Raw genomic sequence first — 26,733 nt, forward strand, 5'->3', positions numbered from 1 at the left:
AACGATTGGATTTTTGTTATCACTAAATGTAATCTCTACAAATGGCCTGCCAAACTATCCTTTTATTCTTCAAATCCAGTAACAGGAATTTAGTCGTTTTATTTCTCTGAACAAAAGACATTTTAACATTTATTTTTGGCATAGGTAATACATTTCACACGGTTCAAAAACCAGAAAGTATTAAAATGCATACAGTCTCCTTCTCGTATTTGTCCTCATTTGCCTAGTTCCCTCATCTTCTTAGGTCATCCGTTTTCTTAGTTTCTTATGTATTTTCCAGAATTTCTTTATGCATATACAAGGAAATACAAATATAGATTCTTAGTTTTCACTTTTTTTCAAAAAGGTGTTCTTCATCTTGCCATTTTCATGTACAATGTAGTTCAAGGCTCATTGGACATCAGCACATATACGGCTTCTTAATCACTTTCCCATTTTACTTTATTTGATATATGTATATATGTATGTATGTATTTAACCAATCTGTTGCTGACAGACCTTTTGGTTGTTTTCCACACTTTGCTTTTGAAAATAATGCTGCAATAATTAACCTTGTACAGACATCTTCCTTTTACATGTGTGAGAATATCTGCAGCATGAATTTCTAGAAGTAGAACTATTGGGTCAAGGGTTGTGTTAGTAATTTTGGTAAATATTACCAAATCCCATCTGTATGCCTTGTTCCAGTTTACATTCCCACCAGCAATGTGTAAGAATGACCATTCCCACACAGCTGCACCTACAGCATGTTATCAAACTTTGGGATTTTTGCCAGCCTTCCAGGTGTTCACATTCTTTACTCATTCTTCTGTTGGATTATTGGTCTTTTTCCTCTAAACATCAGGAGGTCTTTATATACTAGGAAGACCAGCCCATTGTCTCTAATTTATGTTGCAAATGTTACTCCTGGTTGTCTTTTTTTATGTACTTTTTTTTTTTTGGCCCTTTGGTTTTATTTTCATGCAAACTTAGTTTTTATGTAGTTAAATTTATCAAACTTTTATGACTTCTGGATTTGAAGGCATTATTAGAAAAGTCTTCCTCACTGCAAGGTTTTAAAGTGTTCCTTCTGCTTTCTTCCATAACTTTGATGATTTTATTTTCATGTTTATTACATTTGGAATTTGTCCTGGCATAATGTGTGAGGTAAAAGACTTTTTATTTTCCAGAAGCCAATATTATGAGTTTTTATAATATGTTTGAATATCCACTACTGCTGTCCTGTATCATTGCTTTTATTTTCAGAGTTTTCCTAGCTATTTTTTATATAAAATTTAGGATAAAATTTTCAAAATTAAAACATTTTCAACAAAATTAAGTTATTGTAATTTTTATTCAGACTGAAATAAATTTATTAACTACCTTAGGGAGAATTAAGATATTGATGATGCTGAATCTTTCCATCCAAGAGCACTATATGTTCTGCTATTTGTTTAAGTCTTCTTTTATATCTTTTAAATTTTTTAAAAATTTTCTTCATATGGGTCTTGCACATTTTTTGTTTAGTTTATTCTTGGATGTTTTATTTTTGTTGTTGATGTTGCTTTGCAAATGGGGCTTTGCTACCTTTTGTCTAATCATTATTCGTACATATATGTAAAGCTATTAAGCTGTACCTAATTTATTTTATTGGATAATATATTTTCTCATTTGATTATCTTCCGTTTCCCAAGTTTACAAGTATAAGATCTGCAAGTAGTGATAGTTTTACTTTCTCCTTTCCAATTTTCACACCTCTAATTTCTTTCTCTTGTCTAATTGCATTGGCTAAAACCTCTGGCACCCTGTTAAATATTATTTGTTTATTTATTTTATGTGACAACAGACATCTTTTATTTTATTGCTGACCTTATTGTAGATGTTTCTAAGTTCTGCCATTAAGCATGATGTTAGGTTTGGAGCTGAGATCAATCTGTTTTACCTTGTTAAGGAAATATCTATCTGCATCTATTTTATTCAGTATTTTTATAAGCATGGTTGTCAAATTTGAGCAAATGCATTTTCAGCATCTATGGAGATAATTTTGTAATTTTTCTCCTCGAATCTACTCATGATGAAATTGCTTAAATTTCTAGAATAAACCCCAGCTCACATTTATTTATTCCCACTTTCTGGCCATGACCTTTTTCTCACCATCTCCTTCTTTTAATATTTTTGCTTTTGGGTCTTCCTTTTCAGAGCAATTTCTTTCTTCCTTCCCCCCCCCCCGAAACACCTCCTTTATTTCTTTTCTCTTTTTCCTTGTCCTTAGTATTATAACACTGTGCTCTAACCAACTGAGCTAACCCCCCAGCCCCCGTAAGTAAAGTCATCCTTTATTCACTTTTCCCATTCCCAAAATACTAGTAGAAGCATTCATGGAAATCGGTTACGCTTAAATCAAAATATTATCCAGATAACCTCCTTAAATTCAAATCGCAGCGCTTCTACTATAATATTCAGGAGAATGCCTGGCTGTAAAAAGATCAAATCTGAGCGGCTGCGCGGAGGCGCGGACTCGGCGGCGGGCGGGCTCCCGGCCCCAGCTCCGTTCTTGTCGCTTCCCGGTCCCTGTCGTTGACCGCGCGGGCGCCGGACTCGCTGCTCGGTACAAATCCCGACTCCGTCTCTGGAGCGGGCTCTCTCTTAGCTGTACTGTAGGGCATCCCCCTCCTCAGATTGCTGCGTGGACTCCACCAGACAGCCAGGGCCTGGCGCCAGGCACGGTTATCCTCAATAAATGGTGGCTAGTGCTAACAAGATAAAGAAAAAAAATCAAAGTCAACATCAGGCTAGAATTGCTAATTACTGTGAAGAATCTGGTGGAAAGGTTGGGCCGAAAGCATTTTGGAGCAACCTCAAAGGTCACACTGTCCTCCGTTACTAAGAAATGATTATACCAGAGCAGGATGGAAAGAATTAAAAGGTTTCCCAACCAGGTTTCCTTTCTCCTTTGAATTTTGGGCAGACACTTCACTGATCACATTACTTTCCAGCTGCATTCTTTTGAGATGAAGAAAAAGAAAAAAAACTCTTCTCCAGGCTGGAGAGAAACATACACAATAAGGTTTACAGTGGCACTTTCACAGATATGGGATTTTGAATCGTTACTTCTTTATTCTTTTCTGTAATTTCCAAAGCTTCCATAATGACAGTCATAAGTGCTAAAAATAGAAAAAGATGTTCTTAAAAAGTGGAAAGTTCGGGCTGAGCCCGTGGCGCACTTGGGAGAGTGCGGCGCTGGGAGCATGGCGACGCTCTCCCATCGGGTTCGGATCCCATATAGGAATGGCCCGTGCACTTCACTGGCTGAGTGGCGGTCACGAAAAAGACAAAAAGTGGAAAGTTCGTTTTCCTTTCAGATTTGTCTTTATGAAAACCCAGTTCAAATAATTGGACATTTCTATTCTTTCCTTCCTAGATGGAAAAATTAATGTACAAGCAGCTTGCATTTATTACTACCACTAACATGATTATTATACTCTAACCTCCTTAGTGCAGAAAAGTTTTCCCCCTCAATTTGCATTCTTGTTAAATGAGATTTTTAGAGAATGTAAACATAATCTAAAATAATCCAAACTATACGATTAAAAATAAAAATTCTAAGACCAGAAAAAACAGTCCACAACTACACTAAGAAAGTCAATCTGAAAAGTAGCTCTTATATGATATCCTGGAGAAGCTGAACGTATGACAACATGAAACAGAATGTGCTTTTTGTAAGACTGCCCCGGCAGTCATTTTTTATTCGAAGTGAGTTTTTGAAATCAAGAAAACAGAAATAAATGTGCCGAAACCCAGCTGTCTATACACTACAAGCATTCTTAACAAGTGACAGGAAGCATTTGGCTTTATTTGGGATCATTTTAGAAAAGTTGTCTAATCTCTCTTGCCATCAGTTTTCTCCTCTATAAAAGCAGGATAACACCAATAGAGGTGCTCTGAGATTTAAATGAGATGTTTATGCATTTATTAAATTAGTAGAATTTAATTTTGATGTGAATAGTTGTGGAGGTGATTAAACAGTTTAAAGATTCTCCCACTCTTTTGCTTTTCACTTTTTCCTCCTTCTGTCTGACTTTTGATAACTTTCATCCCTTTAATTTCTCCACTTTTGTGTGCAGATAGGGTAAAATAGTAGGAAAATCAGTCCATCTAGCTTCTCCTTCGGCAACTTCAGATGAGAGAGAGCTATTGAACAAATAAGGACTTTTTTATTAACCAGTTCTCAGTTTTATTTATCTATGGTCTCCTGGTCTTTTCAACACTGGGATTCTTTTTATACAGAATACTGAACTAGGATATTTGCTGAGAAAAAACACCCAAGGTCTTGCTAAAGAGGCAGCTCCCCTGACAGTAGCCTGAAACTGGAGCTAACCTGCTGTCACCTGTCTGCGTGCTCCAGGGGCTGAGTTAAAAGCCTGAGGGCAACCGCTGGCTTCTCCAAGCCAGAGTCCATCTCAGCCTCTAGCCCAAGCCTAAACATGTGATAAAGATAAAACTGTTGATAGCCAGCAATATAACTATATCTCATGTACTTCACCACTTAATATTTAACCTGTTTGCCCGAATCACATGAAACTGCCATTTCTGTAAACCAAAAATGGTTGAATATCTGTAATTTCATATGGCTCAATATTTGTCATTAGTATGCCCATTTTACAGATAAAGAGTCTCCTGAAAAAGCCCGATCTTTCCACTATTACCTCTTGAGCCTCTTAAAAGAAAGGGTCCAGCCTGGGAAACACCATTAGTAAAAAAGAGGCTCTGTACCATTAGTGCCTGTTCTCACCACTTTAACCCTTTAACTACTGGCCCACAATTCCTCTCCTTCCTGTGCCCCACTGACTTCATAGCTTAGTCAAAACTTGGAGAAGACACTCTTGAATTAACCATTTTCAATCTGTATAAAGAACCACCTCAAAGTATTCCTGTTCACCTCCTAAAGTGTTTTTGTTGATGCCACAGCAATTAATGGTAAAATAAATAATTTTGATCAAAGTTTATTAATGCCATATTTCCCCCATTGGATGGATATACTGCATGGGCCTGTGCATATATGTAGATTTTTCTGATTCACAACTGTATGTATTTTCTCTTTCTGTACTTTTGGGGGTTCTGATCAGTGAACAAAATATGATTATTATATTACTTGATGAGAACATTGTAAGTTTGGAAATCTATGCCAAAGCTCATTGCTCTTTTCTCTGAACTTCTGGAACACTTATTAGACATCTATTTATTTATACAACAAACAGTTATTAAGCATTGTGGTGATTAATTTACGTGTCAACTTGGCTAGGCTATGGTGCCCAGTTGTTTGATCAAAGGCTAGTCTATGTGTTGCTGTGAAGGTATGAATTTCTGTGGGTTAAATGTGTCCCCCAAAAGTTCATGTATTAGAAACTTGACCCCCATTGTAATAGTGTTAAGGGGATGGGGGATGGGTTGCTGGCCAGCTATTCAGTTGGTTAGAGCACGGTACTGACAACACCAAGGTCCAGGATTTGGTCCCTAGACTAGCCAGCCACCAAAAAAGAAACAACCATTGATGAGACGGCCTCCCTTTAATGAAGAAGAAACACATGAAGAGAGAAATTACAACATCTGAAGGAAAGAGCTATTAGAGTGAGAATAAAGTGCTGAGGAAACAGAACAGGAGGTGTCTAATTCTTCTTGGGAGACTGAAGACTTCTTGTAGAGGTGATATTTGATCTGAGTCTCAAAGGGTGAGTAGGCACTCCCAGGGCTAACTGGGGTAGAGGGGGTGTCATCCAAGGAAAGGCATGTAGGAACAAAGTCCAGGGCTCTTGAAATTCAAGGACGTGTCCTAAGGCCCAAATATTGCTGGAGCACATGATAAAGTGCTGTAAGCCCAGGATGGAGAAGATTGGGACCAAGTTGTGGAGGCTGTATTGAAACAGATGTAGTGTTAAACATTTCTTAGCCAAGGCTGGAAGTGGAGTTTAGAATTAAGTGCTAGCTGGGACTTTCAGGTAAAAGACAAAATAAATATGATTTCAACAGCAAATGAAAGCTCATTTTATATATAGAAAAGAATAAGTCAAGAGAACTCCTTGTTCAACAAACATTTATTGAGTATTTACCCTAGGCCAGGAAATGTTCTAGGAACTGGAAATATAACCATGTATTAAATACCATCCTTAGGCTCAAGGAGTGTCCATCTAGTGGGCAGACAGAAAGTAATTACATGTTCCTCAGCCCACCCCAACCTGGAATTGAATCAAACAGAGGTCACATTCACAATGTCATCCATCTCCTCGCTAAGTCTTCTAGTTGTCTGTAGGAACCCTGGTGGTATTTATTATTATCTTTGGTCTGTTCTGGCTCCCCTCAGAAATGTCTGCTGTTGAGGCCTCTGCTGTCAGAAAAATCTGTCTCTGGCCAACTCCACGGGGCACCTGCCTCCAACCCCAGTGTTCCAGATGGTGGTTTCACAGATGTAGGAGTGTAAAAAATATCACCAAGTGGTTTGTATTAGTTCTCTATGGCAGCTGTAAAAAAAAATATTACCATTTCCATCAGGTCATTAAGAATTAAAATGATGAATAATAAGTATTCGCAAGGATGTGGGACATGAGAACACTGTTGGTAGGTGCCTCCTGCAACCATCGGGGGTGGTGGGTAATATGACAGCATGTAATCAAATTTAATAAATGTATTCCGTATACCCAGCAATTTCACTCCTGGTAAATATACCACATTCTCACACACATGAGCATGAGGCCATGTGTACAAGGACGTTCATTGCAATGTTTACATGGTAGAAGGGAGTTTTAAATCCTAGACCTGAGGTAGAAATATCTCTATTCAGCAGTTAAATGCAACATGCTTGATATAAAACAACACAGATTGTTTAAGTTTACGGATTAGTTTTTTAAAAGACAAAAAAGAACGTGGTCCCTGGCAAAAATACTATTTATGAGAATTTTAAAACATACACATATTTTATAAGAACACATTCGAGTTCAAAGATACATATTAATAGATTACAATGGTTGCCTATTGGAGGAAGAAGGAAATAAGAGTCGAGAATTCATCAACCAAGGGAGATATTTCAAAAATGAAGTTGTAAAACAAAAAGTCAGTTTTTAATTGCAAACAACTCTAGTTGATTTAGACATAACAGAGAAAGAATTAAAGGTTAGGGGTAGCTTATGGAATCACCTGGAAGGCCTAGAGGCTATGCAATCAAATCACAGCCACAAATCACACCACAGAATTGGTTGCATGAGTACAACACAGTTGCAGCCTCAGAATACTGGACTACTTGCCCTTCTTGAAGCAACTGAATGTTGCTGCCACGTTCTTGCTAGCAGAGAGAAGTCTGCTGTCCCTGATTCTTTGCATCACTAGCTATGGATTCAGTGTCTGGGGCAGATGCTTCTCAATGACCAAGCCTAGGTCAGAGGCAGTGCCCCAGCTGCAAGAGAGGCTGGCAATGCCTCTTTTTAGCTTCCATAGTGAGATGTAGTGTTTACTTCCCCCAAGATTCTGGAGAAATCATTGAGCATAAGAAGATGATTCTATGCTGCGCAGCCAAAAGGATAATAAAAGCCCACTAATGAAAATGCCACCAACAGTGGTAACTTCTGTATTGAGATCAAATAAGAAAGAGTCCTTTGAATTTTCTAACTAGAAGTACACTGATAACATTTTCCTGAACAGTTTCAGTGAAAATCTGGGAGCAGGAGGTAGATGGTAGTAAATTGGAGAATGAATGGAAGATGAAGACCCAACAGTAACGAGTACTAAAGTGCTTAACTGTGAACACAGGGTTAGAGGGGTTCATATGTGGGGAAAATGCAGAATTAGGGAAGGGCTTTGGTTTTATTTTCTTAAGATAAAAGAGATCTGAGCATGTTTTTAAGTGAGAAGAAGGAGGTACAAGGGAAAGTTTGCCATGGTTAGAAAAAAAAGGGATGGTTTTTAAAAGCCACAAACCTAATTAGAGCCAGGTGAAAGGATCAGTCTTCAAATGCTAAGGGGAGAGAGAGCTGCTCCTCTGCGGGAAGAGCAAAGAAGTTAGGATGTATGTGGCTGTGTATAAATTTTTAACCTGGGATATGGGGCTGGTGAATGAATTTCCATCAATGGCCTCTATTTTGTCCATGAATTAAATAAGCAAGATCATCAACTAAGGGAGGCAGAGGTGTAGGGTGAGCTAAAGGCCTTTGCGGAGTATGCATAAAAAAAATGTACTTCACAGGGCCTGGATTTCCAAAGCCTTGCAGTTTCAAATATTGACCTTGCAAAGGACAGGAAATTTTCCCCAGGCTATAGTCTCTGGTGTAAGATAAAGAATTGTAATACAGCAAGGTTGCTGGCTCAAAGACAGACAGGTTACTGATTGATGTGTAAAGATACTGGGAAATTGCTGTAAGAAGAGAATGTTTGCTAAAATCAAGCTTTTGTTGCAAATTGCATTATGGAATGTCACCTTGCTTGTCTTACTGAATGTTACCAGCTTCTATTGTTAAACTTGTTAAACTATACTTAGCAAAAAACCCACCTATGTTCTCTTCCTGTAACTTCCTGGTCTGGAGAATAAATGCGGGAAGAGAACCCCAATTCATGGTTAATTTCTCAAATGGAAGGAATGCCTCTATCTTGAGGGTTCTGGGAGATTAACCCCTTTCCAGGACTTCTCATTGCTCAGAAGAGATGGGCTTTGAGTAATCTTTGGTGGCTCCGTCACCCAGGGGAAAGAGGGGTGACAAATCCATGGGAGGTAAAGCAATAGGCCTTGATGAGAAATTATGAAATTTCCTAACTGCTAAATAGGAGAGGAGCTGACCATTATCAGGTAAAGGAATTATTGAAAGATGAGTACAGTTAAAATTGAAGATAATAAATTTGAAGTGGTTCCAATCTGCTTAATGATTGTTTTTCCTTCAGCAATACTCTGCTGCCCACATGCAAGCAAGAAAGGCCAATACTGGTTTGGTCCCTTGGATGTGTAGGGCAGGTACAGAAGAACAATAGGACATGAACCTTGAGCTGCCAGTGAGAGGGTGGTTGAAGTGATAGTCCATTGAGCTGTAGATTAGATAAGGAAGGAAATGTGCCCAGTAGGGGGTAGACAGAGTGATCAAAGTATTTCAAAGTTCCTTTGAGATTGAGGGTTAGGAGTTGTAAAAGTAAAGGAGTGACAGCTTTAAGGATGGGAGTTCGTGGTCAGAGTGTGAGTATTTTGAGTTTTTTGGTTTAGAGGTGGAACTATTCAAGTCCATGATGTGACCACTAAAAAGCAATGACCTTTGATATGAGGTCCGGAGGACAGAAAAAATTAGAGAAATGCCTATGGAGAGATAGCTAACTGTCCCTCTATTTGGAAGCCTGAAATTAAGAGGAAACTTTGCCCTCTCCAAGACCCTTAAGTCTTAGAAACCCTGCATTCTCATCTGGTAGCCATAGGAGGTACACATGGCCAAAAAGGAGGATTCCCTAAGAAGTTGGTGATAAAGGAAAAAAGACGGCCCTCTGAGAGCTAGATTATAATATAAAGAAAGAAAGAATTATATCACAGATAGGCAAAGTTATGGTAAGGAGACAGAGTGTGAGATTCTTAAATCAGTAAAGTGAACCAAAACTTGAAGTATTTTTGTTAAAATACCTAAAGAAAGGATTTGTAGTGCCATATAAGAATAAAAATATTATACATTCGCAGGTCAGTCTGGACTTTGTAAAAGGTTATGCTAAGGCAAAGAAATGGGAAGCAAATGTCCTCTGATCATAAAAGGTAAGGAAATGAACAGGTTCATTGCCATGCCAATATGACAAGGTTAATGACTTGGTAACAAGGCTGGAGCTAAGTAGTCATGCAGCCAATATCCCAGTTGAGACCCACCTCCATGATCTATGCTGTGCAAATAAGTCTTTCTGGAGCTGTAACTGTTACTCATACCACTGGAACTATGTAAGCATTTATCAAATAGCGTGCCCCTGGTGTATAATAAAGCAAATTTATTTGCTCCTTTTTAATGTATTCATCAGGTCCTATTCTTCCTCTTTCCCCTGGGTAAACATTGAAGCAGGCCCTATGGCTTTTCTAATTATCCTTAGGTAATGCAAGGTCCTCTGGTCAATTTTTAATGTATCAGCCTCATGTAATAGTTAAAGCTTTGAACTTCATGTTAAGCTGGGGCCTCTCCTCCCATTCTCCCAGCTCTGGCTTATTGCCAAATGCTATCAGCCTCTCTTTTTCTCCCACTTTGGGCTTTTACTATTCCACTTCCATTTTGCTAGCTATGTTTCTAATGTTTTCAGGAAAATTACTAAGGAGCAGGAAAATTATTACTCACACTGCTGTGTTTAAGTAGTTGGCACTCTGTGGAAGCGCTTGATAATTGAAGCTGTGTCTTTCTCTAATGGGTGCATTTGTGAGTTCTTTGGAGACCCTTGATCAGGCAGGGTCCTAGCAGAAAACACCATTTGCCCCAGATGATTCCAACAAAGAGACTCTAATGAGAATCCTGCTTATAGAAGTATGCGCAGGGTTAACGGAATACAGAAAGGATGGTGTCACATACAGATACATAACAGTGGAAAGTCATGACCACGCCAGGCATAACAGGGTGAGGGAAGTAAATGGTAATACTAGAGCCCAATGAAGGCTGAGATTGTGCAGGAGGAGCTGCCTGGCCATACTATAGTCCTGGAAGGATGCAGACACTGCCAAAGACACAATGCCAGTGCAGGGAGGCAGCAGGGAGGAAATACCCAGAACTCCCCACTCTTGCTCAGTGAGTTCCTGTCAGTGCCTCACGTTGGTCAAACCCAAGTGGTAGCTAGCCAGCAAGGGAGCTTGAGTAATAGTTGTCACAGGTAGCATAATGGATCTAGGGGGACAGACAGAATAACCAGCACACCCCCTCACAGGGGATCTCTCACCTCTGCTTCCCCTGGTAAAGGCAAGTGCATCTCCATTACGCATACTCTTTCTTAACCCTCTGGGAATTAATCCTGTAATGTTAACAGCTTCCCTCTGCAGAAGTCTGTAGAAAACATTCACACATCCTTTATGTATAATATTTATTATTTAATATTCAACATATGATTTTCAACATCCTGTTATATATAATATTTACTATTCACTGAGCTAGTTGGAGCCAGCATTGTGCTAGGTGCCCTGCATGCTTTCTCTTTAAACCTCACAATAGCTCATCCAGGCAGTTATTTTTATTATCTTTAATTACAGAGAATGATTAGGGGAGAGAGGAGGTAGGGAGAGAGTCCAACCCAGAGTAGTTAAGTGACTTATTCAGGCCACAAAACTATCTTTCTGTACCAAGTTGCCTCTAGGAACAGAGAAAACAAAACTTCTTGATTTACCATTTGTTTCGCTTTTTACCTTATCTTGAAGTTGGCATCAGCATATTTACATTGGACATGGCAAACAACTGAGCTTGGCTCTGAGATCTGAGATTTCTCCTGGGAATTGTTTGCGTCAAGCTGGTTGAAGAAACCAAATCGCATGTGTCCTCTTTAATTGCTGGCTCATGCTTTTAGCTCATTGGTTGTTTTATTTGGAGCCTTTTAGGCAACAACTGCCCTTCTTGCTCTCCCCCGATTGTAAGGGTTCTTTCATACATTAAGATATAATTTAAAGGGCATCTCCCAAGGGGTATAAACAACATATGGTATAGCTATCTTGTACTGGAAAATCTGAAGTGGTAACATTCAGCCTTTACCAAGAGATTGGTTTTCATCGCAAGCTGTCTTCTTTCCTGATCAGATCTTTAGTGGAGCTGAATCTGGGCCTGTGCATTCAGCCCTTGGGGACCTCTCCAGGACCAGCCCAGGACTGGATACAGCCTATGTTTCCACTTAGAAGTATGCTCACTTGGAGCTATTCCACGTATGGGGTGTTGATACCCAGCGTCACTCTTCTGATATCTTAATTTAACCAACACATGCTCTGCAAGAGCAAGGCAGCCTTACCTGGACTGCCAGGTGTTAATAAGTAACCCTCTATTGAAAATTCATGGAGCACAAGCTTATGTGTGGCTAATCCTAGCTGAGCAATTCCCAGGTGCCTATCTTCAAGCAGCCTCTTCATAAGTTTCTTTCTAGTTAGTCTTATAGAGTTTTACTCTGAATAGTATTAAACACAAATTGAGGATTTCTATATTCATTCACTTGTTTCTTTCCTTTTTTCCTTTCTCTCTCTGTCTCTTTCTTTCTTACTTTCAAAAAGCTATAAATTGCTTTATTTGGTTTAACAAGTAAATGAAGTTACTCCTCATAAGGGCAATATCTTTTTCCTAAAAATTAGTTTTACTTTCAGATCCCTGTACCTGCCAGCTGCCCCCTCCCACAAAAAAAATAGTTTTTACTGAGATATAATTTACATACAGTAAAATTCACCCATTATAAGTATATAGTTTGTAAGTTTTTACAAATATGTACAGTCCTGTGATCATGACCAAAATCAAGATATAGAATATTCAATCACCCCCCAAAGTTCCATCATGCAGTCATTCCTCCCCCTGACCCCAGGGCCACCTCTGATCTGCTTTCTATCACAATAGTTTTGCCTTTTATAGAACTTTTTCCTTTTGTTGGCTGGACAGTATGGGGATCTGAATCCTTGACTTTGGTGTTCCAACACCATGCTCTAACCAACTGAACTAAACAGCAAACCCTATAGAAATTCAAATAAATGAAACTCTTCCTTCACTTAGCAGCTTTTGAGATTCATCAACGTCTTTGTATCAGCACTTCTTTCCATCTTATTGATGAGTAGTATTGTATGAAATGGAATTGTCTATCATAATATTTCGTGATTTTTTAAAATATATATCACGGTTTAGCCATTCACCAACTGGAGAACATTTGGTTTATTTCTAGTTTTGTGCTATTGTGAACAAAGCTGCTACGAACATCTGAGTACAAGTTTTTGAGTGCATAAATGTTCTTATTTCTCTTGGGTAAATATCTAGTAGTGAGATTGCCAGAATGTATGGTAAGTATATTTTAACTTAATTTTAAAAAACCTAACTACTATTCAGCGTAGTAATTGCTTTATATCTGTGCCAAAAATTAGTATTGTCACTCATTTAATTTTCTCATTCTAATGTTGCCTTAGTGTGGTTTTAATTTGCATTTCCATAGCAAATAATGAAGATGAGCATCTTTTCATGTGCTTATTTGTCAGTTTTTTAGTACTTTTTTGTGAATGGCTATACTAATCTCTTACGCATTTTTAATTGCATTGCTTATCTTACTATTGAATTATATGAGATCTTTATGTATTCTAGACACGAGTCCTTTATAAGATATGAATTTTTAAATATTTTCTCTGTGTGGTTTGCCATTAATTTTCTTAAAGTGTCTTTGGAAGAGCAAAAGTTTTTAATTTTGTTAAAGTCCAGTTTGTTGATTTTTCTTTTATGGTTCATGTTTTTGTGTCCTAAGAAAACTTTGCCTGATTCAACATCACAAAAAATTTCTCCTTTACATTCATCCGAAAATTTTATAGTTTTAGCTCTTATTTTTATATCTATGATGCATTTCAAATTAATTTTTATAAAGGGCATGTGGTAAAGGTCATGGTTCATATTTTTATAGGTATATATTTTCATGTTGATCCATCACCCTTTAAAACTATCCTGCATTGAACCTTGAAAATCAATTGACCATATATACAAGTACGTGGGTCCAGTTCCAAACTTGATAATCTGTTTAATTGCTATCATTATATAAATATTACACTGTCTTGATTACTAGAGTTATACTGTAAGCCTTAAAATCAGGAAATATAAGTCCTCTGACTTTGCCCTTTTTTTTTTTCCAGATTGTTTTGGCTATTCTAGGTGCTTTATGTTTCTATATAAATTCGAGAATCAGCTGGTCATTGTCTACGTAAAAGCTGCTGGGATTTTGACTGGGTTTGCATTCAATCTATAGATAATCTGGGGGAGGAGGGTCTTAACATTTTTAAAATATTGAGTCTGCCAATCTCTGAACATGCATACATCTCCTAAATAGGTCTTCTCTAATTTCTCTTAGCAATGCTTTATAGTTTTCAGTCAATAGGTCTTACACTTATTTCATTAAATTTATCCCTAAGTATTTCCTGGGTTTTGATGCTATTTCAAATCATACTGATTTTTTATTTTAACTTCCAATTGTTCTTTGCTATAATATAGAAATACAGTTTATTTTTCATTATTTACCTTTTGTCCTGCAACATTGCTAATTTACTTATTATTTCTAGTATCTTTTATTGTAGCTTCCTTAGGAATTCCTATGTAAACAATCATGTTATTTGTGACATTTTTACTTCTTCTGTTCCAATCTTTATAACTTTTGTTCCTTTTCTTGATTTATTAAACTAGCTAGTCGTACTAGGCCCAAGTCTGGCTGCCTGCCCCATGCAAAAACCCTGGCTTGGCTTGTCGAAATCTGTTACCCCAGGGCATTCAGCTCCTGGCTTAGTTTTGTCAAAATTTATTATCGAACCCAAGTCCAGCTGACAGCACCAAACAAAAATAAACAACTCAAAAGTCAAATGTTGGTGAAAATGGAAGTCAGGCTAACCCACCTCTCCAGTAAACCTGAAGGAGAGCAGCCAGACTAAAACCATCTCCCCATTTCAGATTTACTGAGGGGTCTTTAAACAGGAGATTGAGGGAATGGAACATGCGAAGTGAAAAGCAGGATGGAGGGGACTGTGTAAAGAGCCAGGTGCAAATTCTTGCCAAGGGTCCATCTGGCTTCTGTTCCCTTCCTTGCTGTTAACTCAGGGTCCTGCTGGAGGGGTGGAATCAGCACAGCTTTATTGATGTCTTCCTTGGTTTCTCAGGGTCTGGATAGTATGTGTCTTGTGGCAAGTCTGCAACTCTAGGCCGGCTGGAAAACAACTTTATGCTTATGTAAATAATGTCATCTTGCCCCATAACCAAGAATCAAAATACCAAATAACCATGGGAAAAGAGGGAACTCAGGCAAGTGCATGCTAAGAAAAAAACTGTTTCTTTTAAATTTTCCTACAACCCAGGTGGTTTTAGGTCCCAACATGGCTTCAGTCCCGCTCACTCCAGCACTAGGACCTTCAGTACAATGATGCATAGAGTGGACATCCTTGTTTTGTTCACAATTGTAGGGGGAAAGAGTTCAGTCTTTCGTCATTAAAGATAAAGTTATCTATAATTTTCTGTAGATGTTCTTTATCGGACTGAGGAAGTCCCCTTCTTGTAGTTTGCTCAAATTTTTCATAAATGGACATTGAGTTTTTTGAAATGCTTTTTCCTGCATCTACTGAGATTTAGCTTTTTTCCCTTTTTCCTGTTCATGTGATAAATTACACTGATTGATTTTTGAATGCTAAACCAACCAACCTGTTATTCCTGGATAAACTCTACTTGGTCATGATGTATCATCATGTTACATATATATCTGGATTCAATTTCCTAATATTTAGGTAAGGTTTTTGTGTCCTTGTTGTGAGAGATATTGGTCAATAGATAACTTTTCTTGTAATACCCTTGACGGTTTTTGTTATCAGGGTTTTTCTGGCCTCATAAAACAATCTGGAAAGTGCAACCTCTTCCTTTTTCTTAAAGAGCTTGTGTAAGATTGGTATTATTTCTCCCTTAGGTTTTTGATAGGACTCACCAGTGAAACCATCTGGACCTGAGTTTTCTTCTTGAGAAGGTTTTATAAAATTAAAAATTCAATTTTTTAGTAGTTATAATCCCATACAGATTTTCTGTTTCTTTTTGTATCAGTATGGGAAAAAAAGATTTTTCCAAGAATTTGTACATTTTCTTTAGTTGTCAAGTTTATTGACATAAAGCTCATTATAATAATCCCTTATTAACCTTTGTCCTATAGGACTTTTTGCTCCTGATATTTATAATTTGCCTCTTCTCTGTTTTTTATCAGTCTTTCTCAATTTTATTTTTTCCAAAGAATTAACTTTTTGCTATAGTAATTGAATCTATTACTTCTGTGATTTATCTTTCTCATTTCTGCTCTTATTCTTTCCTTCTCCTCACTCTTTAATTTGCTTCTTTTTTTTCTAGCTTCTTAATGTGGTGCTATGGTTTAAATGTTTGTCCTCTCCAAAGCTCATGTTGGAACTTAATCCCCAACATGGTATTTGAAGTCAGGGCCTTTAATAGGTGATTGGATGGTGAGAACTAATCATTCATGGATTAGTGGGTTAATGATATAATGGGTTATCAAGGAGTAGCCTGGGGGCTTTATCAGGAGAGGAAGAAAGCATGTGGAAACACACTCTTGCTCAGTCTCTTGCAATGTGATTGCTGATTGCCCTCGTGGCCATGAGACTCTGTAGAGTCCCCACCCAGAGGAAGGCCCTCACCAGATGTGTCCCTGAACTTTGGACTTCCCATCCTTACCGTAAAAAATAAATTCTATTTCTTTATAAATTACCCAGTTTCAGATATTCTGTTATAAGCAACAGAAAATGAGCTAATACAGGTAGAGACTCAGATCATTGATTTTAAACCTTATTGCTTTTCTCTTATAATCATTTTAGGCTATAAATTTCCTGCTAAGCACTGCATTAGCTACATGCCACAAATTTTGATATGCTGTGTTTTCATTATCATTCAGTTTGAAATACTTCAAAATTTCTCTTGGAGTTTCTTCTTTGACTCATGTGTTATTTAGAACTATGTTGTTTAATAACAAAATATTGGGGCTTTTTAAAAAAAAATACCTTATTTTTATTTATTTACAATTTTATTCTGCTATGGTCAGAGAATATACTCTATATGATATCAATTTTGAGACATCTTGTGGCCCAGCATATAGTCAGTGTATCTTGGTGAATAGTCCACCTGCACTTGAAGAGAATGCGTACTCTGCAGTTGTTGGGTTAATGTTCTCTAAATGTCAATTAGGTCGAGTTGGCTGATAGCATTATACAAATATTCCATATCCACAATGATTTTTTCTCTCTTTTTGTTCTATCAGATATTGAAAGAGTGGTTAAAATCTCCACCTATAATTTGGACGTGTCTACTTCTCCTTTCAGTTTTTTCACTTTTTTCCTTTTCTTTTTTAAAGATGACTGGTAAGGGGATCTTAACCCTTGGCTTGGTGTTATCAGCACCACACTCAGCCAGTGAGCTAATTAGCCATCCCTATATAGGATCCGAACCCGTGGCCTTGGTGTTATCAGCACCGCACTCTCCTGAGTGAGCCACGGGCCAGCCCTCACTTTTTTCCTTTTGCTAGACCTCCCTTGCAGATCCTTGCATTGTGTACATATATTCCAAACTTGGCCAAGCAGCCAAGGAGAACTACCCCATGAATATTTCTGGCCCTTCTCTCCTCTTTGCTTTCTCCAGTGCAGTGTATCCTCCAGGGTTCCCTATCCCACAAGTTCCAACCTTCTCAGCTGCTTCACAAGCCCTTTGCTCTCTACTTGGGCTCTGTCCACTGTAGTCCAGAGAGTGCCTGCAGGCAGGAAACAAGGAAAACTTGGAGCTCCTCTCACTTATTTCCCTTCTTTAGAGGATTATGGCCCTCCCCTTACTGGCTAGCCACCAAAAAAACCCACAAAACAAAACAAACAAAAAAAAGATTATGGCTTGTACTATCTGTTGTCAATGCCTAAAAACAATTGTTTTGTATGTTTTCTTCAGTTTAAACATTGTTTATGGTTGAACGTACAAAACCAGTTACTATTTCACAGCTAAATGAAGTTTACAACACTCATATTGTTTAAAATAGAGTTCTTTTACGTCTTTAATATAAATCCTGTGGGAAGAAAATATAACAATGTTGAGGATCCAGGAAATTGATCAAGATTTTGTATGAAGAGCATAGTCTTCCTCCTCCACTTCCCATGATGATAGATGGAGGGATGGGGAATGAACTGGTCCCAGGTACCACAAGTGGCCGAGACTAGAAATCGTCCCTGATTCAACCACCCTGACACAATCTAGTACCTAGAGAAAAATGGCTGTATGTGTGTGGGTGTATGTAGGTTGTGTGTTTTGAAGGGAGGGCAAATAATATAGCTGGATAAATAACGAGCTCAGACATGGAGACTCACAACAGCAGTGACATGGAGCTATCATAATCAATATAACACTGGTAAGAAATATTTTTGAAACTTGCATAATCCCTAATGGACAGTCATTTGATGGGGGCATGCATAAGAGTCTAACATGCTTCTCTTCTGTCAACAGCAATTACAATAGGCCACTAGGACCTCTCCTCCTGAAACAATATTAAGTGGAACTAAGCCCTTAGAGGTATTATTGAAGTTATCATAGGAGGGAGTAAGAAACCCCAAAAGAGAAGAAAGGCATTTTCATGATGAATAAAATATAGATTCAGAACTTTGTTAATGAATGGAATATGACCTCATCTTCTAACCATGCTGGTAAAGCACAATGTACCATTACACAGGTGCTGTGCCTTCCTATCTAGGTATGTTTGCTTAGTTTATCCTTGTCCAAAATGCCCTTCTCAAGCCAGATCGCATGCCATCTGTCCTACAAAGTTTTCCTTAAACTTTCAAGTTAACAGTCACTTCTTCTTCTGATCTCTCATTGTACTTTATCTCTTCATTTCTTGTGGTAACTGTCAATTCTTACATTGTATTATACTTATGTGCTGTGGATTGATTGAACTGCATCCCCCAAAATCCATACATTAAAGCTTAATCCCCACTGTAACCGTTAAGGGTGGGAAATCCTATTATGGTCATTGAAAGGTGGAGCTTTGAAGAGGTGCTTAGATTGTTGAACCATGCCATAGTGAATGGATTAATAATGGCAGTCAGGAGCGTGCTTCTGAGGGCTTTAAAAGGAGAGCACGTGAGTCTCTCTCTCTGCTCCATCATTTTCTGCCATGTGAGACCCCTGCATTGCTGTAAAGCTACCACCAAACAAAACCCTTACCGGATGTGTTCCCTGGACTTTGGACTTCCCAGTCTCTGAAACTGTAAGCAATAAATTTCGTTTTCTTATAAATTACACAGTTACTTGTATTTTGTTATAAGCAACAGAAATGGACTAATATAGAAAATTGGTACCAGAGAAGTGAGGTGTTGCTTATAACAAATACTTGAAAATGTGGAAGCTGCTTTGGAACTGGATGTTCAGGAGAGGCTGGAAGTATTTGAAGGAGCAAGCTAGAAAAAGCCTCGCTGCTGGTAGGAGTTTGGAGTTTAGAAGACAAAAAAAACAGGGACTGGTTAAACAGTGGTGAGCAGAATGCTGATAGAAGTACAGCCAGTAAAGGCCATACTGAGGAGATCTCAGATGTAACTAAGGAGTTTTTTGGGGAAACGTTGCAAAGATCACCCTTGCTATGAACTGGCAAGGAACTTGGATGCCTTCTGTTCATGCCCCAACAATTTATGTAAAGTGAAACTTAAATGTTCTGACCCAGAGTATTTGGCAGAAGAAATTTCTAAGCCTCAAAGCATTAAGGAAGCTATATGGCTACTTGTAACAGCCTACACTGAGTTATAGCGGCAAAGGCATAACATAAAGCCAGAATTTAAAAGGGAAGCAGAGCATAAAGATTTAGAAATTTTGCAGCCTGGCCATGTGGTAGAGAAGCAGAGAGCAATTTCAGGAGAAAAATGCAATAGCACAGCCCAGTGATCATTTGCTAAGGAGATTAGTACAGAAGAAAGGGATTATGAAGAGAAGGGGGAAAGACCTTGAAGCCATTTCAGAGATCATGGAGGCTGCATCTTCCATCACAGGCCCAGATGCCTAGGGAGACAGAATGGTCTCAAAATAGGTCTGAGGTTCGCTCCACAGGCTCACTGCCCGGGGCCACCTCAGGAAACTGTTTCTAGCACCAGAACCCCAGGTGCTTTGACTGCTCTGGCTGTGACTAAATTGGTCTCAGGTGTGGCTGGACCTGCAGCTTTGGGAAATACAAGCTGGAAGCCTTGGCAGTGTCCACGTGGTGTTAAGTCTGCAGGCTCACAGAATAAGAGAGCTGTGGAGTCTTGGGAGCCTCCACGCTGATTTCAAAGTATGTTTGGAAGGGAGGCTGAGTGATTAGGAGATGATGCTTAGAATTACATGATGGGATGTTACCCTGAAGAGTTGTGTCTAATTTGTGGCCAGTAGCAAACTCAGGAAAGAAATGATTGTTGGTGTAGGGGATAAATACACCTGAGACTGAGGGAGGGCAGTACAGATGTGTATGGGAAACCCCAACTCTTATACATGTAAATAGATGGGCTAAATGTTCTGTTGCTGTTTCACAATAAAGCTGTCTCCTGTCAAAAAAATAAAATAAATTAAAAAAATAAAGGATGTATGGAAAAGCCTGGAGTCTCAGGAAGTAATCTGTCGTAGGGGCAGAGTAACTGCAGACAGTCTTCACTAGAGCAATGCCAAGCAAAAACTTGGGGTCAGAGTTATAGCAGAAAAACCCTGACAGCTCCATGCCTAGTGAAGCCGTGAGAGCAGGACCACCGTGGAGACCCCAGATTTGTGGGGCTACCAATCCGGAATGCCAGCCCGGGAGAGCTGAAGTGTGGCCTGAGACCAGGAAAGCCATAGGAGTGAAGCTGCCCAAGGAGTTGGGGACTCAACTCCTACACCAACATTCAGAGGACACCAAACACGGGGTCAAGGTATATGATTTGCCAGCTGTAAGATTTAATGCCTGCCCCACTGGGTTTCAGACTTGCTCAGGACCTGTTACCCCATTCTTCTGGCCTATTTCTCCCTTTTTGAATGAGAACACGTATCCTATGTTTGTCCCACCATTGTATCTTAGAAGCAGATAACTTATTTTGATTTCACAGACGGGACTTTGAACTTTGGACTTTTGAGTTGAAACATGTTAAGACTTTGGGGATGGAATGAATGTATTTACCTGTGAGAGGAACATGAACTTCAGGGGCCAGGGGCAGAATGCTGTGGATTGACTGAATTGTGTCCCCCGAAGTCCATACATTAAAGCCTAATCCCCACTGTAACTGTTCAGGGTGGGAAATCCTGTTATGAAAAGATAGAAAGATAATTGAAAGATAAAGCCTTGAAGTGGTGCTTAGATTGTTGAACCATGCCATAGTGAATGGATTAATAATAGTAGTCAGGGGCGTGTTTCTGAGGGCGTCAAAAGGAGAGCACATGAGTCTCTCCCTCTGCTCCACCATTTTATGCCATGTGAGATCTTGCATTGCTGTAAAGCCACCACCAAAGAAAACCCTCACCAGATGTGTTCCCTGGACACTGGACTTCTCAGTCTCTGAAACTGTAAGCAATAAGTTTTATTTTCTTATAAATTACTCAGTTCCAAGTATTTTGTTAGAACCAACAGAAACGTACTAATACATTATGGAATACAAATCTTATCTCCCTCACACAACCCTAGGCTTCTCAGAACCAGGGGCCACAATTCATTCTTGTTTATATACTCAGAATACTTTGAAAATAAGAGGATCTTCAAAAGACTTTCTTTGCTGCATGGATGGACAGATGAAAAATAAAAGCTACATCCTCAAATTGGTGCAGTTTTTTTTATGGGAAGTCTTTTCATTCAGATGGAGCTTGATCTCAAAATATCAAAACAATTTCATATTTACTGCAGAACACATTACCTTCTGTCTACCTCCATGCAACTGAAAAAAAAAAAAAACCTGCTCAAATGCATAAAATCCTCTCCATGTTGAAACTGAAAATTACTGTGAGCCTCTCCACCATCAATAAAACTCTAACAATAAACATTGAATGAAGGATACCACAAGATACCATATTGATTGCCTATCATATCCCACTGGGTGGATTATAAATACAATTGGTTAATGACATAGTGATTGTAATTTATCTTTTTCTACCCTATGACCTATTCCCCATTTTCAGCTACTAGTTTTACTCTTATTTTCAGCTACTAGTTTTACTCTCATTTTCTGGCTCCACGCTTGTTTCCCATCTACCAGATGCTCCTAGCCAAGTAAGCACTTCCCTGTCTCAACCTGCAGGCTCTAGAATATAGGTTGGCTGTGTCGTAAGTGGACCATGGGTGGTATCTGGTCGGGCCAACCCAAAGAAGTTTTGGCATGAACTTAGGAACAAACAGTTCCTCACAGGTAATTTAGGGAAACCCAGGGTTCAGATCCACATATCGGCCAGCTACCAAAATAAATTAATTAATTAAAATTTAGGGAAACCTGAAATTAGCAATCGGGTATTATGGAGAGAAAAGACAGAAACTGAATGCTGCTCACTAATGTCCAGATAGGAAAGGGCATCTATCTAAGCTGGGAAGAGGGAGCCTATTGGCAAATTCCAAAAGAAGTAGGCAACATGACAGGTAGAGTTCAACAGACAAGGGGGCGGGGGTGGGGGACAACAGACAAAGGACACCGAGCCTCTGGGAACATTGGGTATCTGTGAAGATTAATTACTAGAGAAATTAAGAACTGATCCCCAAACTTAGTCAACCCTAATGTTTTGTGCCCTAATTCCCCATGTGTGTGTCTATGCTAGGAAATACTTCTCTGGCCATCTCTCTGAGGCTTTTACTGGGCTCCCAACTTTCTGGATCCAGATGCCCACTAGGGGAGGGTAAATGTTATTTCTTCTGTTTTATAGTACTTGTAATGATAAAGTAATATTGTCCCATTCAAAAGTATCTCCATGGGAGACTGTATAACAACATTATTGCTGGAAGTATTTTGAAATTTCTATAATAGCGTTGCCTTCAGAGGTTTTATTTGTTTTTGTTTTATCTATAATTTTTTTTTTATTTTATGAAGTTTTGTATATTTTTGGAATAAGGCAAAAATCGTTAAGATCCAAGTCTGGAAGAAAAAAAAAATGGATGATTCAGTTTAGGTCAAAAATGAAGGTGTGACTGTTAGTTAATAACACTAGCCTATGAACTCCATTTTATGAAGGAGACAATGAAGGAGGCACAGATAGGTTAAGTAATTAGCCTGGCTTTATATAGTCAAGAAGTGCCTTCTATGATGTGACTATCAATCTACCTCATAAGGTATAATGCTGAGCACATTATAAGTTGCCATGTTTATATTTATCTAGTAAATTCCTCTTGCTTGTGAAATACAAATTATTTTAATGACAAAAACAAACTCAGGAGGAAGAAGACAAAGAAGAGGAGAAAGCACAACTTGCTACTAGTTCCAGATTTTCATAGTCCCAGTGACTAAATCTCTGTCCAACATGGGCAGCCATACAGAGAAGCAACTGGGTAATATGAAAAATGCCCTCACCTGTCCCATGCCAAAGGATGGACACGGAGACACGAGGTACAGTGACGCAAGACTTTAATGGCAGTCTTGCAAGATCAGGTGTCTGATGAACAGGCACACCCAAAACGGTTACATCGAGCAATTTATTCCCTAGTGCACAAGTCCCTCCCCCAGTTCTTCATTAGCTGAGTACCATAGGGTATACAATCTTCCCAAATGTCGTCTAAGTTTTATTACTTCCTTATGGCATTTATTGTCCCCTTCCCTCTGGTGGAAAGGGGTGGGCTCAGGACAAGCCCACAAAAAAGGCCCGCCAGAAATCCTGAGGAGGAAGAAGAACCAGGAAGTTAAAAGAACAGAGTGACCAGCCACCATCTTGAGAAGTCACCCTAGGGAAAGTGCACTTTCAGGGATTATCACACCACAAGTTACGCAAGTAACCCTTGTTAAGCTATTCTTGAAAATGAATCACTTAGGCCATTTTCCCACAGGTATGAAATGGGTTTTGGAGACAGACAAATCCAAATTCAACTCCTACTCTCACCACTTGCTTCTTGGATAACTTTGTACAAGTAATGTATTTTCTCTAGGCTTTAGTTTCATCATCTCTAAAATAGAGATGGTAATAGCACCTAGTCCCTAGAGTTGTTTAGAAGATCACATGTACCCAGTATATTACCTGGGACCCAGAAGCACTTGATAAATAATAGTTTCTGCTTCCAGTAAATTAATTTAATTTATGTGTAACTTAGTCCTTTTCCTTATTTTTCACCTCCACCATCCACCATCCAAAAACAAAAATACACACTCACATAAGTGTGCACATTAGTCCATTTCTGTTGCTTATTACAAAATACCTGGAATTGGGTAATTTGTAAGAAAATGAAATTTATTGCTTACAGTTTCAAAGGCTGGGAAGTCCAAAGTCCAGGGAACACATTTGGTAAAGGCCTTGTTGGTGGTAATAGCGACTGAGGGGTCTAACATGGCAGAAATGGTGAGGCAGTGAGAGACTAACCTCCTCATGTACTCTCCTTTTAAAGCCCTCAGTACCATGCCCATGACCACCATTTTTAATCCATTCACCATGCATGGTCCTACAATCTAATCACCTCTTCAAGGCCCCACCTTGCAGTTACCATAATAGGATTTTCTACCCTCTTAATAGTCACAGCAGGGATCAAGCTACTAATACATAAAACTTGGGGCACAATTCATATCATTCCACACCTGGACCCCAAAGTTTATGTCCTTCTCACAGGTAAATACATCCGTTCCATTCCCAAAGTCTTAACTTGTTTCAACGTAAAAGACCAAAGTCTCAAAGTCCCATCTGTGAAATCAAAACAAGTTATCTATTCCAAGATACAATGGTAGGAAAAGCATAGGGTACATATTCTCATTCAAAAAGGGAGACATAGGCCAAAATAAAGGGGTAACGGGTCCCAAAAAAGTCTGAAACCCAGCAGGGCAGGCATTAAATCTCAAAGGTGGTGAATCATATACCTTGACTCCATGCTTGACATCCTCTGCAAGCTGGTGCAGGAGTTGAGTCCCTAAGTCCTTGGCAGCTCTGCTCCTTTCCTGGTCTCAAGTGATACTTTAGCTCTTGAAGGTTGGAACTGCACACTAGCAACTCCACAATTCTGGGGTCTCCATGGCCATCCCACTCCCATGGCTCCACTAGGCATGGCACTGCTGGGGTTTTTCTATTGCAACTCTGACCCCACTTTGCCAGTTGGCATTGCTGTAGTGAAGGCTGTCTGGTGAATCTGCCCCTGCAACAGATCTCTTCCCAGGCCCCCAGGATTTTTCATACATCCTTTGAAATTGCAGTGGAGGCCCCCAAGGATCCACAGCTCTTGCATTCTGTGAGCCTGCAGATTTGACACCACATAGGCACCACCAAGACTTCTGGTTTGTATTTTCCAAAGCTGCAGGTCCAGCCATACCTGGAGCAGCTGAAGCAACTGGTATGCTGGTGTGGGGAGCAGCAGCATCCTGTGGTGATCCTGGGCAGTAAGCCCATGTAGGGCGTCTCAGGCCTGTTCCCCAAGACCATTCTGTGTCCTTAGGCCTCAGGGCCTGTAATGGAAAATGCAGCCTCCAAGATCTCTGAAATGCCTTCAAGGTGTTTTCTCCCTTCTCTTGACAATCTCTTTCTTCTGCACTATTGTCCTTAGCCAATGGTTGTACACTACTGAATTGTTCACCTGAAAATGCTCTCTGCTTCTCTACCACATGGCCAGACAGCACATTTTCCAAATCTTTACACTCTATTTTTAATTACACATTTTGGCCTTATTTCATGCATTTGCTGCCATAATTCAGCATAGGCCATTGCAAGTAGTCATGTGGCTTCCTGAATATTTTTCTGCTTAGAAATTTCTTCCACCAAATACTCTAGGTCAGCTCCATGAAGTTCCACATTCCACAAAATGTTGGGGAATAAACAAAATGCAGCCAGATTCCCTGCCATTTTATAGCAAGGGGTGATCTTTGCCCCAGTTTCCAATAAGTTCTTTCTCCTTTACATCTGAGATCAACTTAGTATGGCCTTTACTGTCCATATTTCTATCAGCATTCTGCTTGCCACCACATAACCAGTCTAAGACATTCCAAACTTTCCCTGGTTTTCTTGTCTTCTAAACTCCCACTAGCAACTAGGCTTTTTCTAGCTTGCTCCTTCAAATTATTCCAGCCTCTCCTCAATATCCAAAGCCACTTCCACATTTTCAAGTATTTGTTATAAGCAACAGCCCACTTCTCTGGTATCAATTTTCTGTATTAGTCTGTTTCTATTGCTTATAACAAAATATCTGGAACTGGGTATTGTAAGAAATATTTGTAAGAAAATGAAATTTATTGCTTACAGTTTTGGAGACTGGGAAGTCCAAAGTCCAGGGAACACACTTGGTTAAGACTTCAGTGGTGGCAATGTGACCCAGGGGTCTCACTTAGGAGAAATGGTGGAGCAGACAGAGGCTAATCTCCTCATGTGTTCTCCTTTTAAAGCCCTCAGAATCACGTGCATGACCACCGTTTTTAATCCATTCACTAGGCATGGTCCTACAGTATAATCACCTCTTCAAACCCCATCTTCCAGTTACCATAATTTCCCAAAAGGATTTCCCACCCTATTAACAGTCACAGTGGGAATCAAGCTACTAATACATAAAACTTGGAACGCAGTACATATCAGGTTGGTTATGTGTACAGCAGACAAAGTTGGGGAAATGGACAGAATCACAGAAATCTAACACTCTGAAGATGAATATTAGACATATCCACTCCTATAAAGATCTTTTCATCCATTTCAGGAGCTTTGACCTCCAGACTACCATTATATTGCTGAGCCCTCTCTCTCCTCTCTTCTAAGCAATGCTTCTACCTCCAAATTTGTTAATTTCAAGTGCATAAATGTTTGTCTCACTTTCTATCCATAAAAGTCTTTTCTAATACAAAACCTCGTTTCCCAACATCCATCCTTAGTGGCTCCCCACTCATTTCTGAAGGCCAGGATCTGTCTTCTTCTAGTTCCCAGAGCCAATCTT

General features: G+C 39.2%; 1 long non-coding RNA gene across 3 annotated transcripts in view; it reads right to left on the reverse strand.

The window, feature by feature from the left end:
• Nucleotides 1–2,316: 2,316 nt before the first annotated feature.
• Nucleotides 2,317–26,733, reverse strand: part of LOC134365263 (uncharacterized) — a 48,527-nt gene continuing 24,110 nt past the window's right edge. For all 3 annotated transcript variants that reach the window (XR_010021979.1, XR_010021978.1, XR_010021977.1), the window contains exon 4: nt 2,317–2,732. This is a non-coding gene — a long non-coding RNA (uncharacterized LOC134365263). The remainder of the gene's footprint in view (nt 2,733–26,733) is intronic.

The sequence above is a fragment of the Cynocephalus volans genome, chromosome 16, assembly GCF_027409185.1.
Source record: "Cynocephalus volans isolate mCynVol1 chromosome 16, mCynVol1.pri, whole genome shotgun sequence".
Classification (NCBI taxonomy): domain Eukaryota; kingdom Metazoa; phylum Chordata; class Mammalia; order Dermoptera; family Cynocephalidae; genus Cynocephalus; species Cynocephalus volans.